Below are 15,713 nucleotides of genomic sequence, written 5' to 3'. Positions count from 1 at the left end.
ATGTGAAGTCGTACTTACCCCGTTTTCAGTCCTTTTAGGAAAAATATCCATTTTCTTTCGTGTTCACAGCACCACCACAACACATTTTCACTAATATATATCAATAATAAAAACCGGAGTTCCGATGTTGCTGCCATCAAACCGAAGTCTAAACAGAACACAAGGGGCCGAAAAATATGACCTTTGCTCAGGTAGCTCACTTGACATGACCTTATCGTACGTCACGATGAGATTGCAAAAATTATTTTTCATATTTTGGCAGAAAAATTTCACATTTTCGGTGTTAATTTAATAATATAGAAACAATTTGCTTTGTTTTCAGTAACTCTGCGTTTTGAAGAAAACGGTGTTCGATTTACTCATCATACACTAATACTTATCGTACTTACACATAATAAATAATATTAATTATGTTTAAATATTATTTAATTATATCGTGAAAATGTATAGCTTTGATCGACCAACTTCAATGGTTTTGAAAATTTTCCCAAAATTTAAACTTTGTCGAGGAAACGAATCACGGAACCTGATAAATTAAACCTGAAGTCGTACTTACCCTGTTTTCGGTCCTTTTCGGAAAATTATCCCTTTTCTTCCGTGTTCACAACAATAACGCAACACATTTTCCCCTATATTTATTAATAATAAATTAGAAATTCGCGAAATTGCTCTACTTCTACATCAAACAGAAATTAAAACTGAACACAAAGGACCGAAAAATATGACCTTTGGACAGGTAGCTCAAGTGACAATGACGTCGTCGCACGTCACGATTTTTCATATTTTGGCCGGGAAATTAGATATTTTCAGAATTGACTTAAGAATATTTAAACAAATTGCTTTGTTTTTAATACCATCGTGCTTTTAGTAAAACGGTTTTCGGTTTGATTATCATATATCAATAGTTACTTACCGTATTTGAGCATTATAAATAATATTAACTATGTCTAAATTTTATTTAATTATATCGTGAAAATGTATAGCTTTGACCGATCAACTTCAACCGTTTCGAAATTTTTTCCAAAATTTACACATTGTCGAGTAAACGAATCACGGAACCTGATAAATTAAAAGTTAAGTCGTACTTACTCTGTTTTCGGTCCTTTTCGGAAAAATATCCATTTTCTTTAGTGTTCACAACAACAACGCAACACATTTTCCCCCATATTTATTAATAATAAATTAGAAATTCGCGAAATTGCTCTATTTTTACGTCAAAAGGACGCGACGATCTTGTCGCCATCAAACAGAAATTAAAACTGAACACAAAGGACCGAAAAACGTGACCTTTGGACAGGTAGCTCACGTGACAGTGACGTCATCGCACGTCACGATTTTTCATATTTTGGTCGGGAAATTAGACATTTTCAGGATTAACTTAACAATATTTAAACAAATTGCGTTGTTTTTAATACCATCGTGTTTTTAGTAAAACCGTCTTCGGTTTGGTTATCATATATCAGTAGCTACTTACCATACTTGAGCCTTATAAATAATATTAATTATGTCTAAATTTTATTTAATTATATCGTGAAAATACATAGCTTCGGCGGATCAATTTCAACACTTTCGAAATTTTTTCCAAAATTAAATTTAAACATTGTCGAGTAAACGAATCTCGGAACTTGATAAATTAAAACTGAAGTCGTATTTGTCCGTTTTCAATCATTTCGGAAAAATATCCATTTTCATTCGTGTTCACAGCACCAATATAACACATTTTCACTAATATTTATTAATAATAAATTAGAAATCCGCGAAAAGAGCCCTACTTGTAAATCAAACCGGATATCCAATGTTGCTGCCATCAGACCGACATCTAAACTGAACACAAGGGGCCGATAAATGCGACCTTTGAACAGGTAACTCGTGTGATAATGACGTCATCGTACGTCACGATGAGATTGCAAAAATTATTTTTCATACTTTGGCCGGAAAATTGCACATTTTCGTTGTTAATTTAATAATATTTAAACAAATTGCTTTGTTTTTAGTAACTTTGTGTTTTTAAGAAAACGGTGTTCGATTTAATCATCATACATTAATACTTATCGTATTTACACATAATAAATAATATTAATTATTTAAATATTATTTAATTATATCGTGAAAATGTATAGCTTTGGTCGACCAACTTCAATGGTTTTGAAAATTTCCCCAAAATTTAAACTTTGTCAAGGAAACGAATCACGGAACCGAAAAACGTGACCTTTGGACAGGTAGCTCACGTGATAGTGACGTCATCGCACGTCACGATGTTTCATATTTTGGCCGGGAAATTAGACATTTTCAGGATTAACTTAACAATATTTAAACAAATTGCTTTGTTTTTAATACCATCGTGTTTTTAGTAAAACGGTTTTCGGTTTGATTATCATAGATTAATAGTTACTTACCATATTTGAGCATTATAAATAGTATTAATTATGTCTAAATTTTATTTAATTATATCGTGAAAATATATAGCTTTGGCCGATCAACTTCAACCGTTTCGAAATTTTCTCCAAAATTTAAACATTTTCGAGTAAACGAATCACGGAACTTGATAAATTAAAACTGAAGTCGTACTTTCCCGTTTTCGGTTCTTTTCGGAAAAATATCCACTTTCGTTCGTGTTCACAGTACTAACACAACACATTTTCACTAATATTTATTAGTAATAAATTAGAAATACTTTGGTTTTCGTTTACTGACTTCAATTGCGATTCTTGTACTTTCTCTACGCTCGGTACAGGTGTAAAACTTGTAATGTTAATATAAAAAAAATTCATAAGTCCCAAAAATGCTTTACCTATGGCAATAAAGTTCATAACAAATGTCTAAAAATTGAAGATGCTGAACTAAAAATTTTGGGTAAAAATGAAAGTTTTCGTTTTATCTGTGAATCTTGTCTTGTATTTGAAGGTACATCAAAATTAGATGTACTTAAAGAATCTCTGGATAATGTGTATTTGCTATAGTTAACCAGAGTGAATCACTTCAATCTCGCAAAGAATTTATTAACAAGTTAATTGACAAAGAACCACCATATACTTAATAAATAAAATTTATACGGAGAAATCTAAATTTGATATAGCTGCAGATAATTAATAATAATAATTTCATTTCATTCCATTTTTGTTTAACGTAGGTATTCCATTTGATCCATTCTGCTGGTCGCTGTCAGAGTCACTTTAGCTTTTCCTAGAATTGCAAAAATAAAACAACATAAAATGAAAAGTACTGTTAAACCATTGTTACAAAGGGTCCAAATTTCCCAAGGTTCTAATGAATCGCGTTCTTTCTTCTATATTTCTAAATATAATTGTAATATTTGCATAATCTGTCATCCGCAGTTTAATTCCATTATCTTCTGTTCTTACCAACGATTGCCTAGGAAGCACAAAATCATCGATATCATGTAGTCGTTCACATGGTTTTATTGTAGTTTTTCGATGATTTACGGTTATGCTTTTTTCTACAAAGTCTTCTATAATAATTGTCATATTGGATAAAATAATTCACTTTGAGTCGTTCAGTGATTACTGAGTGAAGCAGAGCGAGTAAATTCCTAGCTTGACGGGCTCCCAGGACATGTTACAATGTTGCCGGTTGCCGATGGGGTTTTGAGGAAGACCAGCTGCTCGAAGTTTCCATCTCAGGCTTTTTGGATACGGAAGGAACCCTACAACTTTGATCTTTAACTTTTATTCTATTTCTAACAATTAATTTTCTGATAAGCCACTTTTATTCGTTTTCCCTCTCGTGTATAATTTTCTTTTGAACTTTTCTGTCTTCTATGTACATACAATTCTATATAAAATGGTCGTGATTGCATTATGTACATTGTGTTTTCGTACTAAATTGACGATTATTAATGCGAACGTAATTACGCCATCAAATTTTAGAATATAGAAAAATAATGTTCCGTAGAAGTCTTAGTTGACAGCCGCTTTATTCAGAAATTCCCTATGATTTATCGAAATCTACAAATAGTAATCCAAAAGTAACTGTTGTTTACATATTCGATTCCATTAATCTCTGACGTGATGCTTTGCAGGATAATATTTTTAACTCTTTCCATGTTTCACACTGACAAACGTCGCATTTTCTCGGTTCTTTATCACGTAAAGTGTGATAAATATTGCACAGTTTATAGTTTCCATTTTTAATACTTAACTTGAATAGTTGGACAACCATTTTTGCTAAAATCTTTTCAGTTTTTGACCAATTATAAGACCGTAAAAGTATGGAATTACATTTACCTAGTTATCAATATCGAGGTCCTGGTACTAAGCTTGAGGAGAGGCTTGAACGCGGCGACATAGGAATTAATGAGTTAGATAACGCCTGTAAGAAGCACGATCTTGCATATTCACGAACTATAACTTTCAAACAAATCAGTTTCATCAAATAAAATTTAACCATATGTATAGTATTGTAATAGTATATATCAAGATCAATAGTGTAAGAATATATTTCAGCAAAAGTTTAGTTTCATTACAAATTTATTGCATTTGAATTTGAGAGGATAATTTTTGGTTTACTTCTGTCGATTTCGTTGCGTTCTTGAACAAAAACCACGCACATGGAATAAAAGTAATTAGCAGGGGAAGCGAACCACAATAGTGATTTATATAGAAGCTGGAATTTTCAAAATTCGCAGTCACTTTTCAAAGAGTCCTTGAAGAGCAATTGCCGATCTTGTAATAGTGTTATATTGTGACTATGATTATTATTATTACGATGTGCACCATAAAGAGTGATTTTCATTTATCTTGACTATGAAACACTGAGAAGACAATTAATTTTTTTTTATACCATTTTCCCGATTTTTTAATTTTCATTTTCTGAATTTGATATCACAATTTTTCGTTTATTCAATGCCTCGATTTTCCAATTTTCAATATTTAGATTTTACAATAATTTTCGTGTTTTCGACCGCAATTTTTCGATCTTTAAATTTCCCAATTTTTAATCTTTCGATTTTTGAATTTTCCGTTTCTTCATATTCTCAAGTTTTTCGATTTCTCGAAGTTTTCATTTTATACTTTTGCGTTTTTTCATTTTGAGTTTTCAATTTTACAGTTTTTCTATTTTATAACTTTTCCATTTCCAGAAAGTAGAAAATTCTAAAAATTGAAAAATCGGGAAATTAAAAAATTGGAAAAAATTGAAAAAAAAAATTGCAAAATCGATAAAACGGAAAATCGAATGGAATTTGTTTTTACGATTTTTTAACTTCGATTTTTTAAATTTTTTAATCTGTATTTCAATTTTTCGATTTTTGGAATTTTCTTTTTCTCATATTTAGGTTTAAAGATTTTTTTGAGTTTTTCGATTTTTCCGTTTATCTTTTTTTTAAGTAAATATTTCAATTTTCAATTTTCCGATTTCGTCCTATTTCGATTTCTCGATCTTTTGAAGTTTCAAGTTTTCGATTTCGATTTCTTGGTTTTTCGATTTTCAAAATTTTCGATTTTTCTAGTATATATTTTAAATTTTCGATTTTTAAAATTTTTCAATTTTCCCTTTTATAATCTTTATGTTTCGATTTCCCGATTTTAATTTTTTAATGTGTTTCAATTATTCCATTTTTGGAATTTTCGATTTCTCATATCTCAATTTTCCAATTTTAAAAACTTTTCGATTTCTCGATTTTTAAGTTTTCGCTATCTCAATTTTGGAAATTTTTCAATTTCTATATTTTTCAGATTTTCGATATTTTCATTTTCCCGATTTTGTAATTTTCATTTTCTTGATTTTATATCACAATTTTTCATTTTTCCATTACCTTTATTTTTTCAATGTTTCTTTGGATTTTATAATTTTTTGTTTATTCAATTTTTTACATTTTCAATCTTTGATTTTTTAAGTTCTTTATTTCCAATTTTTTTATATTTCGAAGCTTTCATTTTCTACTTTTTCAGTTTTACAATTTTTCTATTTTATAATTTTTCGATTTTGTTTATTCGAAAAGTTAAAAACTCGAAAAATTGAAACAATGAAAAACTAAAAAAAGAGAAACTTACAAATCTAAAAAAAATGAATGAATCGAAGAATGGGAAAGAAGAAAAATCATTCAAATTGAAAAATTGGAAAATCCAAAAATTGTAAAATCGAAAAATTATAGAATCTTGAAAATTGTAAAGTCCAAAAACTGTGACATTCAAACACCGAAAAATTGAAAAATTCCAAAAACGAAAAACTGAAAAAGTAAACAACTTTAAAAATTATAATTATTAGGAGTGTTACATAATTAAAATGAAAACTAGAAAAACTGCAAATGAAAAATTAAAAAAACGGAAAATTGAAAGCCGAAAATTGAAAAAATAATGAAAATTAAAAACCCACACGAAAAATTGCAAATCGAAAAATTGACGAAATTAAAAACTGAAAACTCGTGAAATTTGCAAACTCTAAAATTTGAAAAATCAAAACTGAAAAATCGAAATTTTGGAAAATCGACAAACCGAGGAATTCAAACTGAAAAAAGATCGGGAATTCAAGATGTCGAAAAATCTAAATATCTAAAATTTAAAAAATAGAAAAATTACAATAACAAAAAATTTAACATTTAAAAAAAACACAAAATCAAAAAGTCGAAAAATCGAGAAATTGAGAAATGGAAAAATGAAAATTTAGAAAAACCAAAGATTGAAAAGCATAAAAAAAATTAAAATCGGGAAATCGGAACGTAAAAAAAATAAAATCGAAAAATTGAAAAATTTTAAATTTAAAAATTCGAAAACTTGAAAAACCGAAAAACTGAAGAAATGAAAAACTAAAAAATCGACAAATTGAAAAATCTCAAAACTGAAAAGTCGAAAAATTGAAAAACCCAAAAATCGATTTCCGGTAAGTCGAAAAATCAAAATTTAAAAAGTTGAAAAATGAAAATACCAAAAAACTGAAAAATATAGACATTCTCAAAATTGAAATGTTGAAAAATTGAGAAATCGAAAACTTGAAAAAAAGAACGAAAAGTAAAAACATTTTAAAATCGTAAAAACGAAAAATCGAGATGTAAGAAATCGAAAATTCTAAAATCGAAAAATTGCAATACACGTTGAAAACAACAAATAAATATAAAATCGAAAAATGGAGAATTTCAAAAATTTAAAAACTTGAAGAAATAAAAAATTGAAAAATGGAAAAGCCGAGAAATTGAAATTAAAAAATTGAGACATCAAAAGATCCGTGAAATGGAGAAATCGAAAAACCGGAAAATTTAAAACTGAAATACATATTTAAACTTAAAAAAAAGATTAATCAAAATATTCAAAATTCGAAAAATCAGAAATTTTAAAAATTGAAAGATCGAGAAATCGATATATCAAAAACGTGAAAAATTTTAAATTAAAAAATTGGAGATATTGAAAAATCCCAAAATTGCAACAACGAAAACTTGAGAAATCGAAAAACTGAAAAATTGATAAATTGGAAAGAGGAAAAATCGAAAAATCAAAGAATTGATTAATAGAGAAATTGAGAAATGTAAAAATGAAAATTTTTTTAAATTGCAAAAATTGTAAAATTGAAATATCGAAAAAGTAAGTAAAAAATTGTAATTCAATTTTGTTTTATTTTTCCGCAAAAATTTCGATGTCGAAGATAAAAATTCAACACGGATTCATAGACCATAGGTACACTGTTACTTTTTTTTAATTTATATAACATTTATTTGACAAAATTGTAGAACTGAAGAAACGAAAAATAGAAACATTGAAAAACTAGAAATCGAGAAAAAATTAAGGAATCAAAGAACGAATTAAATCGAAAAATATTCGTCCATTTATATTAGTCCAAAAACTAACATTCAAAGATCGAAAAATAAAAAAATTCCAAAAACGAAAAATTGAAAAAGTGAACAACTCTAATAAAAATTATAATTATTATTATATGTCTAAAATGAAAATTAGAAAACCTGCAAATCAAAAATTGAAGAAACGAAAAATTGAAAACAAAAAAAATTGAAAAATCCAAAAACTGAAAAATTTCAAATTGAGAAAAAGAAAAAATATAAAAACATCTTTATTAACAAACTTGTTCGTTAAATAGGTATTAATTTACCTGATCTTATTTTCAATTTCAATGAAAACCCCTTCTTTAAAAATTGCACATTTTAAAAAAATATGTCGGTTACGTTACGGTCTGCGCCCCTTTAGACGCTGCGCCCCCCCGCATCGCGGGGTCTGGGGAGGTGCTATTTACGCCACTGCATTTATTTGTTATAATTGAAACAATGAAGAACGTTTATTGTTATTATTATTTTACTGTTTATTTTTATTTTTTTTTATACATGAAAGTGTATTCTATATTTAAATGTGATCTATTTTTTTTCTTACAATTTTATGTTAATTTTTATAAAGAACAATGTATAGGACTTTGTTATTTTTCCAATAAAAATATTTATTAAAAAGTTTGTTTCCTACCTATTGTTACAATTACTATGTACTTATAGATTACTATTTTTTACTAAATATGGGTATTCATTAAAACGTTCCATCGCCAGTTAGGTCAACCAGACACTCTAGCATTTCTACTGAACAAACTTATTAATGTACGTAACAAACTATTTAAGTTACCTAAAAAAAATGCATTTTATACTTATTATTTAATTACAAGCCATAAAATTTTATTATAGGATTGGAAAAATACATCATCTACAGAACTCTTAACACTATGCTCTTGAAATTTTATTGTTTTTTTCATCTTTTTTTATTATAGAAATATCGTCTTTCTTGACCCTTTGGAAGTTAGAAAATAATGTACCTATACATCAAATGTCTAAAATTGTGTCCTCATCAAATTTTTCAAGTTCAAAAAATACTTGTTCCAATCACTGTAAGTCTTCCAAATTCGCGTTAAATGAAGGCGGCACAGTGTCGATTTTTACGGCGTGAAAATCCTCCGGCGTTAAAAACGGCCCTCCGCCCCGAATTAAAGACCACCCTCCCGAAGAAATATATTACCTAAACGTCGATATTGTTGTTCCAAACATTGATAATGCATTCATCTCGAGTCTCGCCCTCACGAACCTCAATTCCACAAGGATCCCCGGATTAATCCCGAATGGCCATATTTTACACCCTTTTACGTTGCGCTTGTTTGCTGTTTAAATAAATTTTCTATTATAGCAACGGAACTTCGGCGCGGAAAATTGAAGGAAAAGCTACCGAGACGCGAAGCGAAAAAATTTCCTTCGCATTGCCGACGTTTCGAAATAATTTCATTTCGCAAAATGCGCTTTTTTATTTCCGCTTTATCTTTACTCTTCATTTTATTCTTGTTGTTCGTAATTTAGGCGGTTGTGGAGCGTGACGGGGGCGCGCACGCCTGCAGGGGATGCGATTTGCTTCATTTATTTATTTATTGGGGTGTTGGGATTTGTTCGACTGGAAAAGTTTCATTAGATGGGGCGGATTTTTCAAAGAATAGTTTGCGAAGAGTTTGAAAAGGTAATTAGTGGTTTTGTGTCAGTGTCGTCGTTTTGTTCTTCGGGTGAATAGGAATTAAACGCGCTACCAGGTGTTGGATCCGGAAATTTAGACTTTGACGGCTTTGTCGTTTAAATTCATATAAATCAAAACATATAATTTGTAATCGAGCCGTCCTCCCCGAAAAACACCAAAGTTCACGTTCGTGAAACTTATACGCAGCCACAACTTCAATAAACAACACACTTTTCCAACACATACTCTTGTTAACTTTTTAATGCTACAAAAGTTGGGCTTGTCAGAGCTTGGCTTAGACTTGAGTGACACCATCGAAACTTTGGCGGTTGAAAAGGGGACAAAAACGTTACTTAAAGCGATTTGAACGATCGATGTGCTCACTCAACGTCGCTAAACTTACACCTTGCAAAAAAGAAATTTTAGCACGATTAGATGTGCATCTGGAGGCTGTGCTAGATAGCGCGTCGACAAAGGTTTCGAGCCGTAATTTGATATTTGTGGGGTTCGGGTGATGTCGTCCCTTTATTTAACTGGACAGTCATCAAAACTTGCCGCAAACTAGTTAGGCATAGACCCGTTCGTGACATAAATACGGGGCGAGTTTGGTTAAGAGAAAGTCGAAAAAGATTGGCATACTCTTTTACTCTTTTACTCTTTTACCGAAGACACTACTCCTGAGCCAAATGATATCATCGATTTATCAAACATCACTGAACCAGTTGATGCGACCATGTTTAAGTATGTCATGCAGCAGAAAGATGTGATCATTGAAGAACTACGGTCTAAAATCGATCTCCTACAAGAAAAAATTTGCCTTCTAGAACAACTGGAAAAAGAACGGCAAAAACTCTCCCAGTCCTCTATCACACCAGTCGCTGCTAAGCAAGATAAGCAAAAGGTAAACAAGGAAAATGGTGGAAGTTCTGTCAAAGTTTCTGTCAAAGGTTTAAGAAGTCCTGCGATGTCATCAAAAAGTCCTGCGATGTCATCTAAAAGTCCTGCAATGTCATCAAAAAGTCCTGTGATGTCATCACCCAACATAAAGTCTATACAGCCCACAATGAAAGTACAGCCAAAGGCTCTTCCAAAACGCCATAATGATGAATGGAATCTAGTTGAGAAGAAAAAACGTAAAGCCGTAGTTGGTTGTTTCGCTGCTGCAGGTTGCAGTTTGAAAGCTATACCAAAACTAATGGATCTGCATGTTTATAGGTTACACCCAGATACCAAAAAGGAAGACGTACTAACGTTTGTTAAATCTCATTTTCCCGAAGCAAAATGCGAGGAACTGGAAGCTAAACACAAAGGCGAATATTCATCCTTCAAGCTGTCTGTATATGCTGACAATTTCGGAAAAGCCCTGGATCCCAACATCTGGCCTGTAGGAGCATGTGTTCGCAAGTTTTTTCATTTTAAAAAAATTAACGAGTAAAGCGGTAGTTAGTGATAGCTATTTTTCAATTTTCCATTTAAATGTACAATCGATTAGGAAAAAAGTTGATGAAGTAGAGGTAGTTTTACATAACATTGAAGAATCTTATGATGTTTTATGTTTTACAGAACATTGGTTAACAAACTATGAGTTGGATTTATTAAAATTGGGTAGTTTTAAGATAGCCTCTGCCTATACCAGGAAAGATAAAGGTTATGGCGGTGTTGTGATACTAGTAAACGATAAAATTAAATACCAAGTTATTGATGTTTCAAAGTTTTGTAATGTAATTGACATTGAGCTTGCAGCCATTAAAGTTAATAAACCCAAACTAATCATAATAACTGTATACAGAGCACCAAAAGGCAATCTGGAAGTTTTATACTCTAATTTGACTAATTTATTTAATTTTATCAATATAATCGATTCAGATGTTATTATTAATGGAGACTTTAACATACATTTTGACCGCAAAACCAAACAGACTCTAGAGTTCCTTAACTTTTTAAAATCTTATAATTTGAGACCTCTAATCTTTGAGAACACGCGAGCAAATTCGTGTATTGATAATATACTTACAAATATCGCACATGATTGTAGGCACCAGGTCATGGAGACTCATTTATCTGACCATCGTGCTGCTACTGTAGAAATTCCACATAATCGTCATAAGTCAAAAGACTGCTCGAAAGTTGTATCATATCAACCTTTTACGGAAGTAGGATTCTTTAATTTTTTTAATATTATTAGTGATTGCAATTTTGATTTTATCAATGATGCTGGACTTGATACAAATACCAAATTTAACTTATTCACCAAATTAATTTCTGATAAAGTAAACATGGCCTTTCCTATAAAAGTAAAAAGAATAAAAAATGTTAAAAAGGATGATACTTACTGGTATGATGAGAAATTACATAAAATGAAACAAAATGTAAACCTGTTACACGAATTACACAATCAAAATCCTAATGACCCAACTTTTGTGACCTATTTTCAAAAATATAGAGAATTGTTTAGAACCGAAGTTAAAAAAAGAAAAAAAACCTTTAATGACAACCTAATTAAAAATTCTACTAATGTAGCAAAGGACAGCTGGAAATTAATTAATAGCAAACGATTAGCTAGTAGCAATAATTATTCAGAAAAACTGACTGCGGAGGACTTCTCTACATTTTTTGGTGATATCCCACATAATTTGGAGAATAATTTAAAATTATCAAATACGGATCCAATTCAGCTAATGCACAAAAATTTGACTCCGGTGAACTCTGTTTTCAATTTCAGAGAGATAACATTTAATGAAGTAAGAGATACAATTGATTCCATCAAAAAAAAGAAAAGTAAGGACTACTACAACATAAGTATCACCATTGTTAGGAATATTAAGAATCTCATTCTAGTTCCACTCACAAGATTGATCAATCGGTGTATTAATGAAAATCTTTTCCCATCCTGTCTCAAGGTGACCAAAGTAATCCCTATCCACAAAAAGGGCAACGTAGATGATGTTGATAAATATAGACCAATCTCTATAACGCCTATTTTTGGGAAAATTTTAGAAAAGATTATGCTTAAACAACTTGAGGAATACGTTAATAAACAAAATATATTGAACCAACGCCAATTTGGTTTCCAACATGGCAAAAGTACAACCATGGCTATTAATAGGCTTGTTGATGAGGTCATTACCTGTTTCGAAACAAAACAATTCTTAGGATGCACATTTTGTGATCTATCAAAAGCTTTCGATAGTATTAATCACAACATTCTAATAAACAAGCTTGAGTTGTACGGATTGTCAAATGGAGCCTTACAGCTTATTTTTAGTTTTCTCCACAATCGCCAGCAGGTTGTTCTGTTTAATAATGTATACTCCGAAATGACAATAGTTAACATAGGAGTGCCACAAGGCTCGATTTTAGGTCCGTTGCTCTTTTTGTTATACATTAACGACTTGGCTAAACATCTAGACAATAAAATCATACTTTTTGCGGATGACACTACTTGCTATAGTGTGGACTCAGACATCCCGTCTCTCTTGGACAGGATGGAACAAGAGATTAATGCTGCTAGTGAATGGTTTACTTCAAACAGATTAACGCTTAATGTACTGAAAACTCAAAAAATGGTGTTTTCCCTTCGTTACATTTCTGAGATTGACAATCCGAGGTGTGTCAAATTTCTTGGTGTGACACTGGACCCGAAATTATGCTGGGATAATCACGTCATTGATATCTGTAAAAAATTGTCCAAATCAACTTTTCTTATTAGGAATTTGCAATATGAGGTTAGTGAGCAGATCCTTATGATGATATACTACTCTTTATTTCAAAGTATTTTTAGCTATGCCATTATAACCTGGGGCCACAGCAGTCATTTAAAAACCGTTTTTAAATTGCAGCGCCGAGTAGTTCGAATTATTGGAGGTCTATCTTACAGAGCTTGTGTTAAAAATTATTTTAAAGAAAAAAGTATTCTCACCGTGCCCTGTCTTTATATTTTATATGCTTTATTATATGTGAAGTCTAATCTCACCACTTATAATAATCCCACAAATATGTCATTAATCACGAGATCTACCCATAGCATTCACACCGAATTCTATCGTGTAGGTAGAAGTAGAAATGCCATCAATTATTATGGGCCCAAATTATTCAATAAATTACCGAAACGTATTGCTAACTTACCTTTTTCGCAATTTAGCCGTACTATAAGAATTTTTTTATTAAAAAACGCATTTTACTCTCTCGATGAATTTTTAAATTGTAGCGATGTCCTGTGTAGTTTTTACCAGTCGATTTGAATTATCTTGTAAATTGTATAATTTTAAACTCTTTATATTGTAACTTCATCTGACTTGACTTATGTACCCTAATGGTCATTAATAAATACTTACTTACTTACTTACTTACTTACTTACTTACTTACTTACTTACTTACTTACTCCTTTCAAGTAATTTAAAACTTTAACAATTATTTTTTGCACTTTGAAAAATTTGATAAGGAGACCCACGATTGATATTATCATTGTTTAAGTATATTATAGTTGGACAACCTATACGGACAATCACTTTCCCATGTAGAAAAGAATGAATATATATTTTGCATCTCACTCGCTTCACTATGAAGTGGCAGTACCTTACGAAAGGGGGTAAAAATAGTCCGTAAGCACGTGATGTCGATAAGGTAGTAAACGGACGTATTACACACTAAAAAATGTTGCAACCATACCTGATTGTTAAAATGAATTTGGTTGTTATATCCATATTTATTGTTGGCAACATTATAGGTGAAAAAAAGTAAATAGTTGTAACAATCATTCAATTTTGGTTATGAACCATATAGTATCAATAACTATATGTGTAGTACTCTTTTGACATAACTCTTACTAAATGGTTGTAACAACCATAATGTTTGGAAGTAATCTGCCATACTATAACCTTTTGTTGAACAAACCACAATTATAGTTAAATTTAATTTAACCGCCTATCGATTCGACCAATGGCATAATTTCCCACTTAGTGCCAGACAATTGTCAGCACATTTGTGGTCGTCCGCAGTCGTCTTTGTGTTTTGATTCGTTATTCCAAGAATTAAAAAATTACAGTTTACCTTGGTGGTACAGTTGGTGTTTTGTGATACTGATAATTGATTTTATGGTGTTGTGACAATGGAAAATGTAAAAAAATATTTACAAGCATGGAGTTTGTCCCATCTCATTGCTAAATTTGAAGGTAAGTAGCTAAATATACGTGCTTCATTTAGTATAATAGTTGCAATGTAAGCAATCAAGACTTGATACAACGATCGGTTTCGTGTTCATTTGTTTTAAGTCATACAAGGATAAGGTGTGTTTGAATTAGTTCATTTTTCCATAAAAATATGTTATTTTAAACATTACTTTAAAAATATGCCAATTAATATAATACAATCTTAATGTTAAATACTTTGTTCCGTTGTAAATTAAACAAATTGTGTAACGTGATGCAAGTAACATCATAGTGTGTGCGATTAATAAAAATCTATGCTGGTATATTTTTCTCGTCATGGGTTAGTTATGCACAACGGGGTCAAGGGATGAGAAAAACAGTGTCCACTGTGGACGTTCCTCTACGAACGCACTCTACATAATAATTATTTGATGAGTACGTTGATGGTACAGGGTACCATTCAAATTAAAATTGCTAAATTGTAATAAAATTCAAATATGGTGTTAAAATGGAATCTTTTTCGAAATACTCATACACTGAAGTGTGCTATGGCCAAAAAATTTCTGATTAATCTTTTATTCAGTTCAGTTCGTACTAGGTAAAACCCATAATAATGTTTTATGATACATTTGATACATTTCCTGGCACAAACGGACTGATTTCTGAAAAAGTTATAAAATCAAATTTGGTCTTAGTTTTTTTACGGTATTATACGGTGTCTGAGCCATATATTGCCATATTCCTTATATTGTCAGGTCTAAAAATCGCCTAAATTCTAAACAATTGAATCATATACGGCTTTAAGTTATCTTTATAATGGGCAACTCGTATTCACGTAACAATCATTTATATATAGCTTTCAGGTTTCAAAATTTAATTTGCCAACAAATTTTAAACCTTAAGATGGCAATATTTGGCTTAGGTACCTTACATAGCCACACACTTTTGATACTAACACTGTATTGTTTTGTAATCTTCACCAACCTTTTTCTTTTAAATTTTGGAGAATTAAAGCAAAATCGTGTAGTATCTTTTCCTTTTAAAAGTAATTTAAAATGTGGTTTGCCAAAATGCATACATAAGTATGTACAATATAAATTGTTCGTTTCCATAACTGTAACAACGAATAAA

General features: G+C 30.6%; 1 protein-coding gene across 2 annotated transcripts in view; it reads left to right on the top strand.

Moving 5' to 3' along the window:
- Positions 1 to 15,713, top strand: part of LOC135138396 (ly6/PLAUR domain-containing protein 6B-like) — a 432,620-nt gene that overhangs the window by 65,531 nt on the left and 351,376 nt on the right. The gene's annotated exons all lie outside the window — the stretch shown is intronic.

Source organism: Zophobas morio, unplaced genomic scaffold, assembly GCF_036711695.1.
Source record: "Zophobas morio isolate AGI-343-1 ecotype UQ-CSIRO unplaced genomic scaffold, CSIRO_AGI_Zmor_V1 ptg000030l, whole genome shotgun sequence".
Classification (NCBI taxonomy): Eukaryota; Metazoa; Arthropoda; class Insecta; order Coleoptera; family Tenebrionidae; genus Zophobas; species Zophobas morio.
The sequence above is the reverse complement of the archived record's forward strand: the minus strand, read 5'-3'. Positions and strand labels throughout refer to the sequence as shown.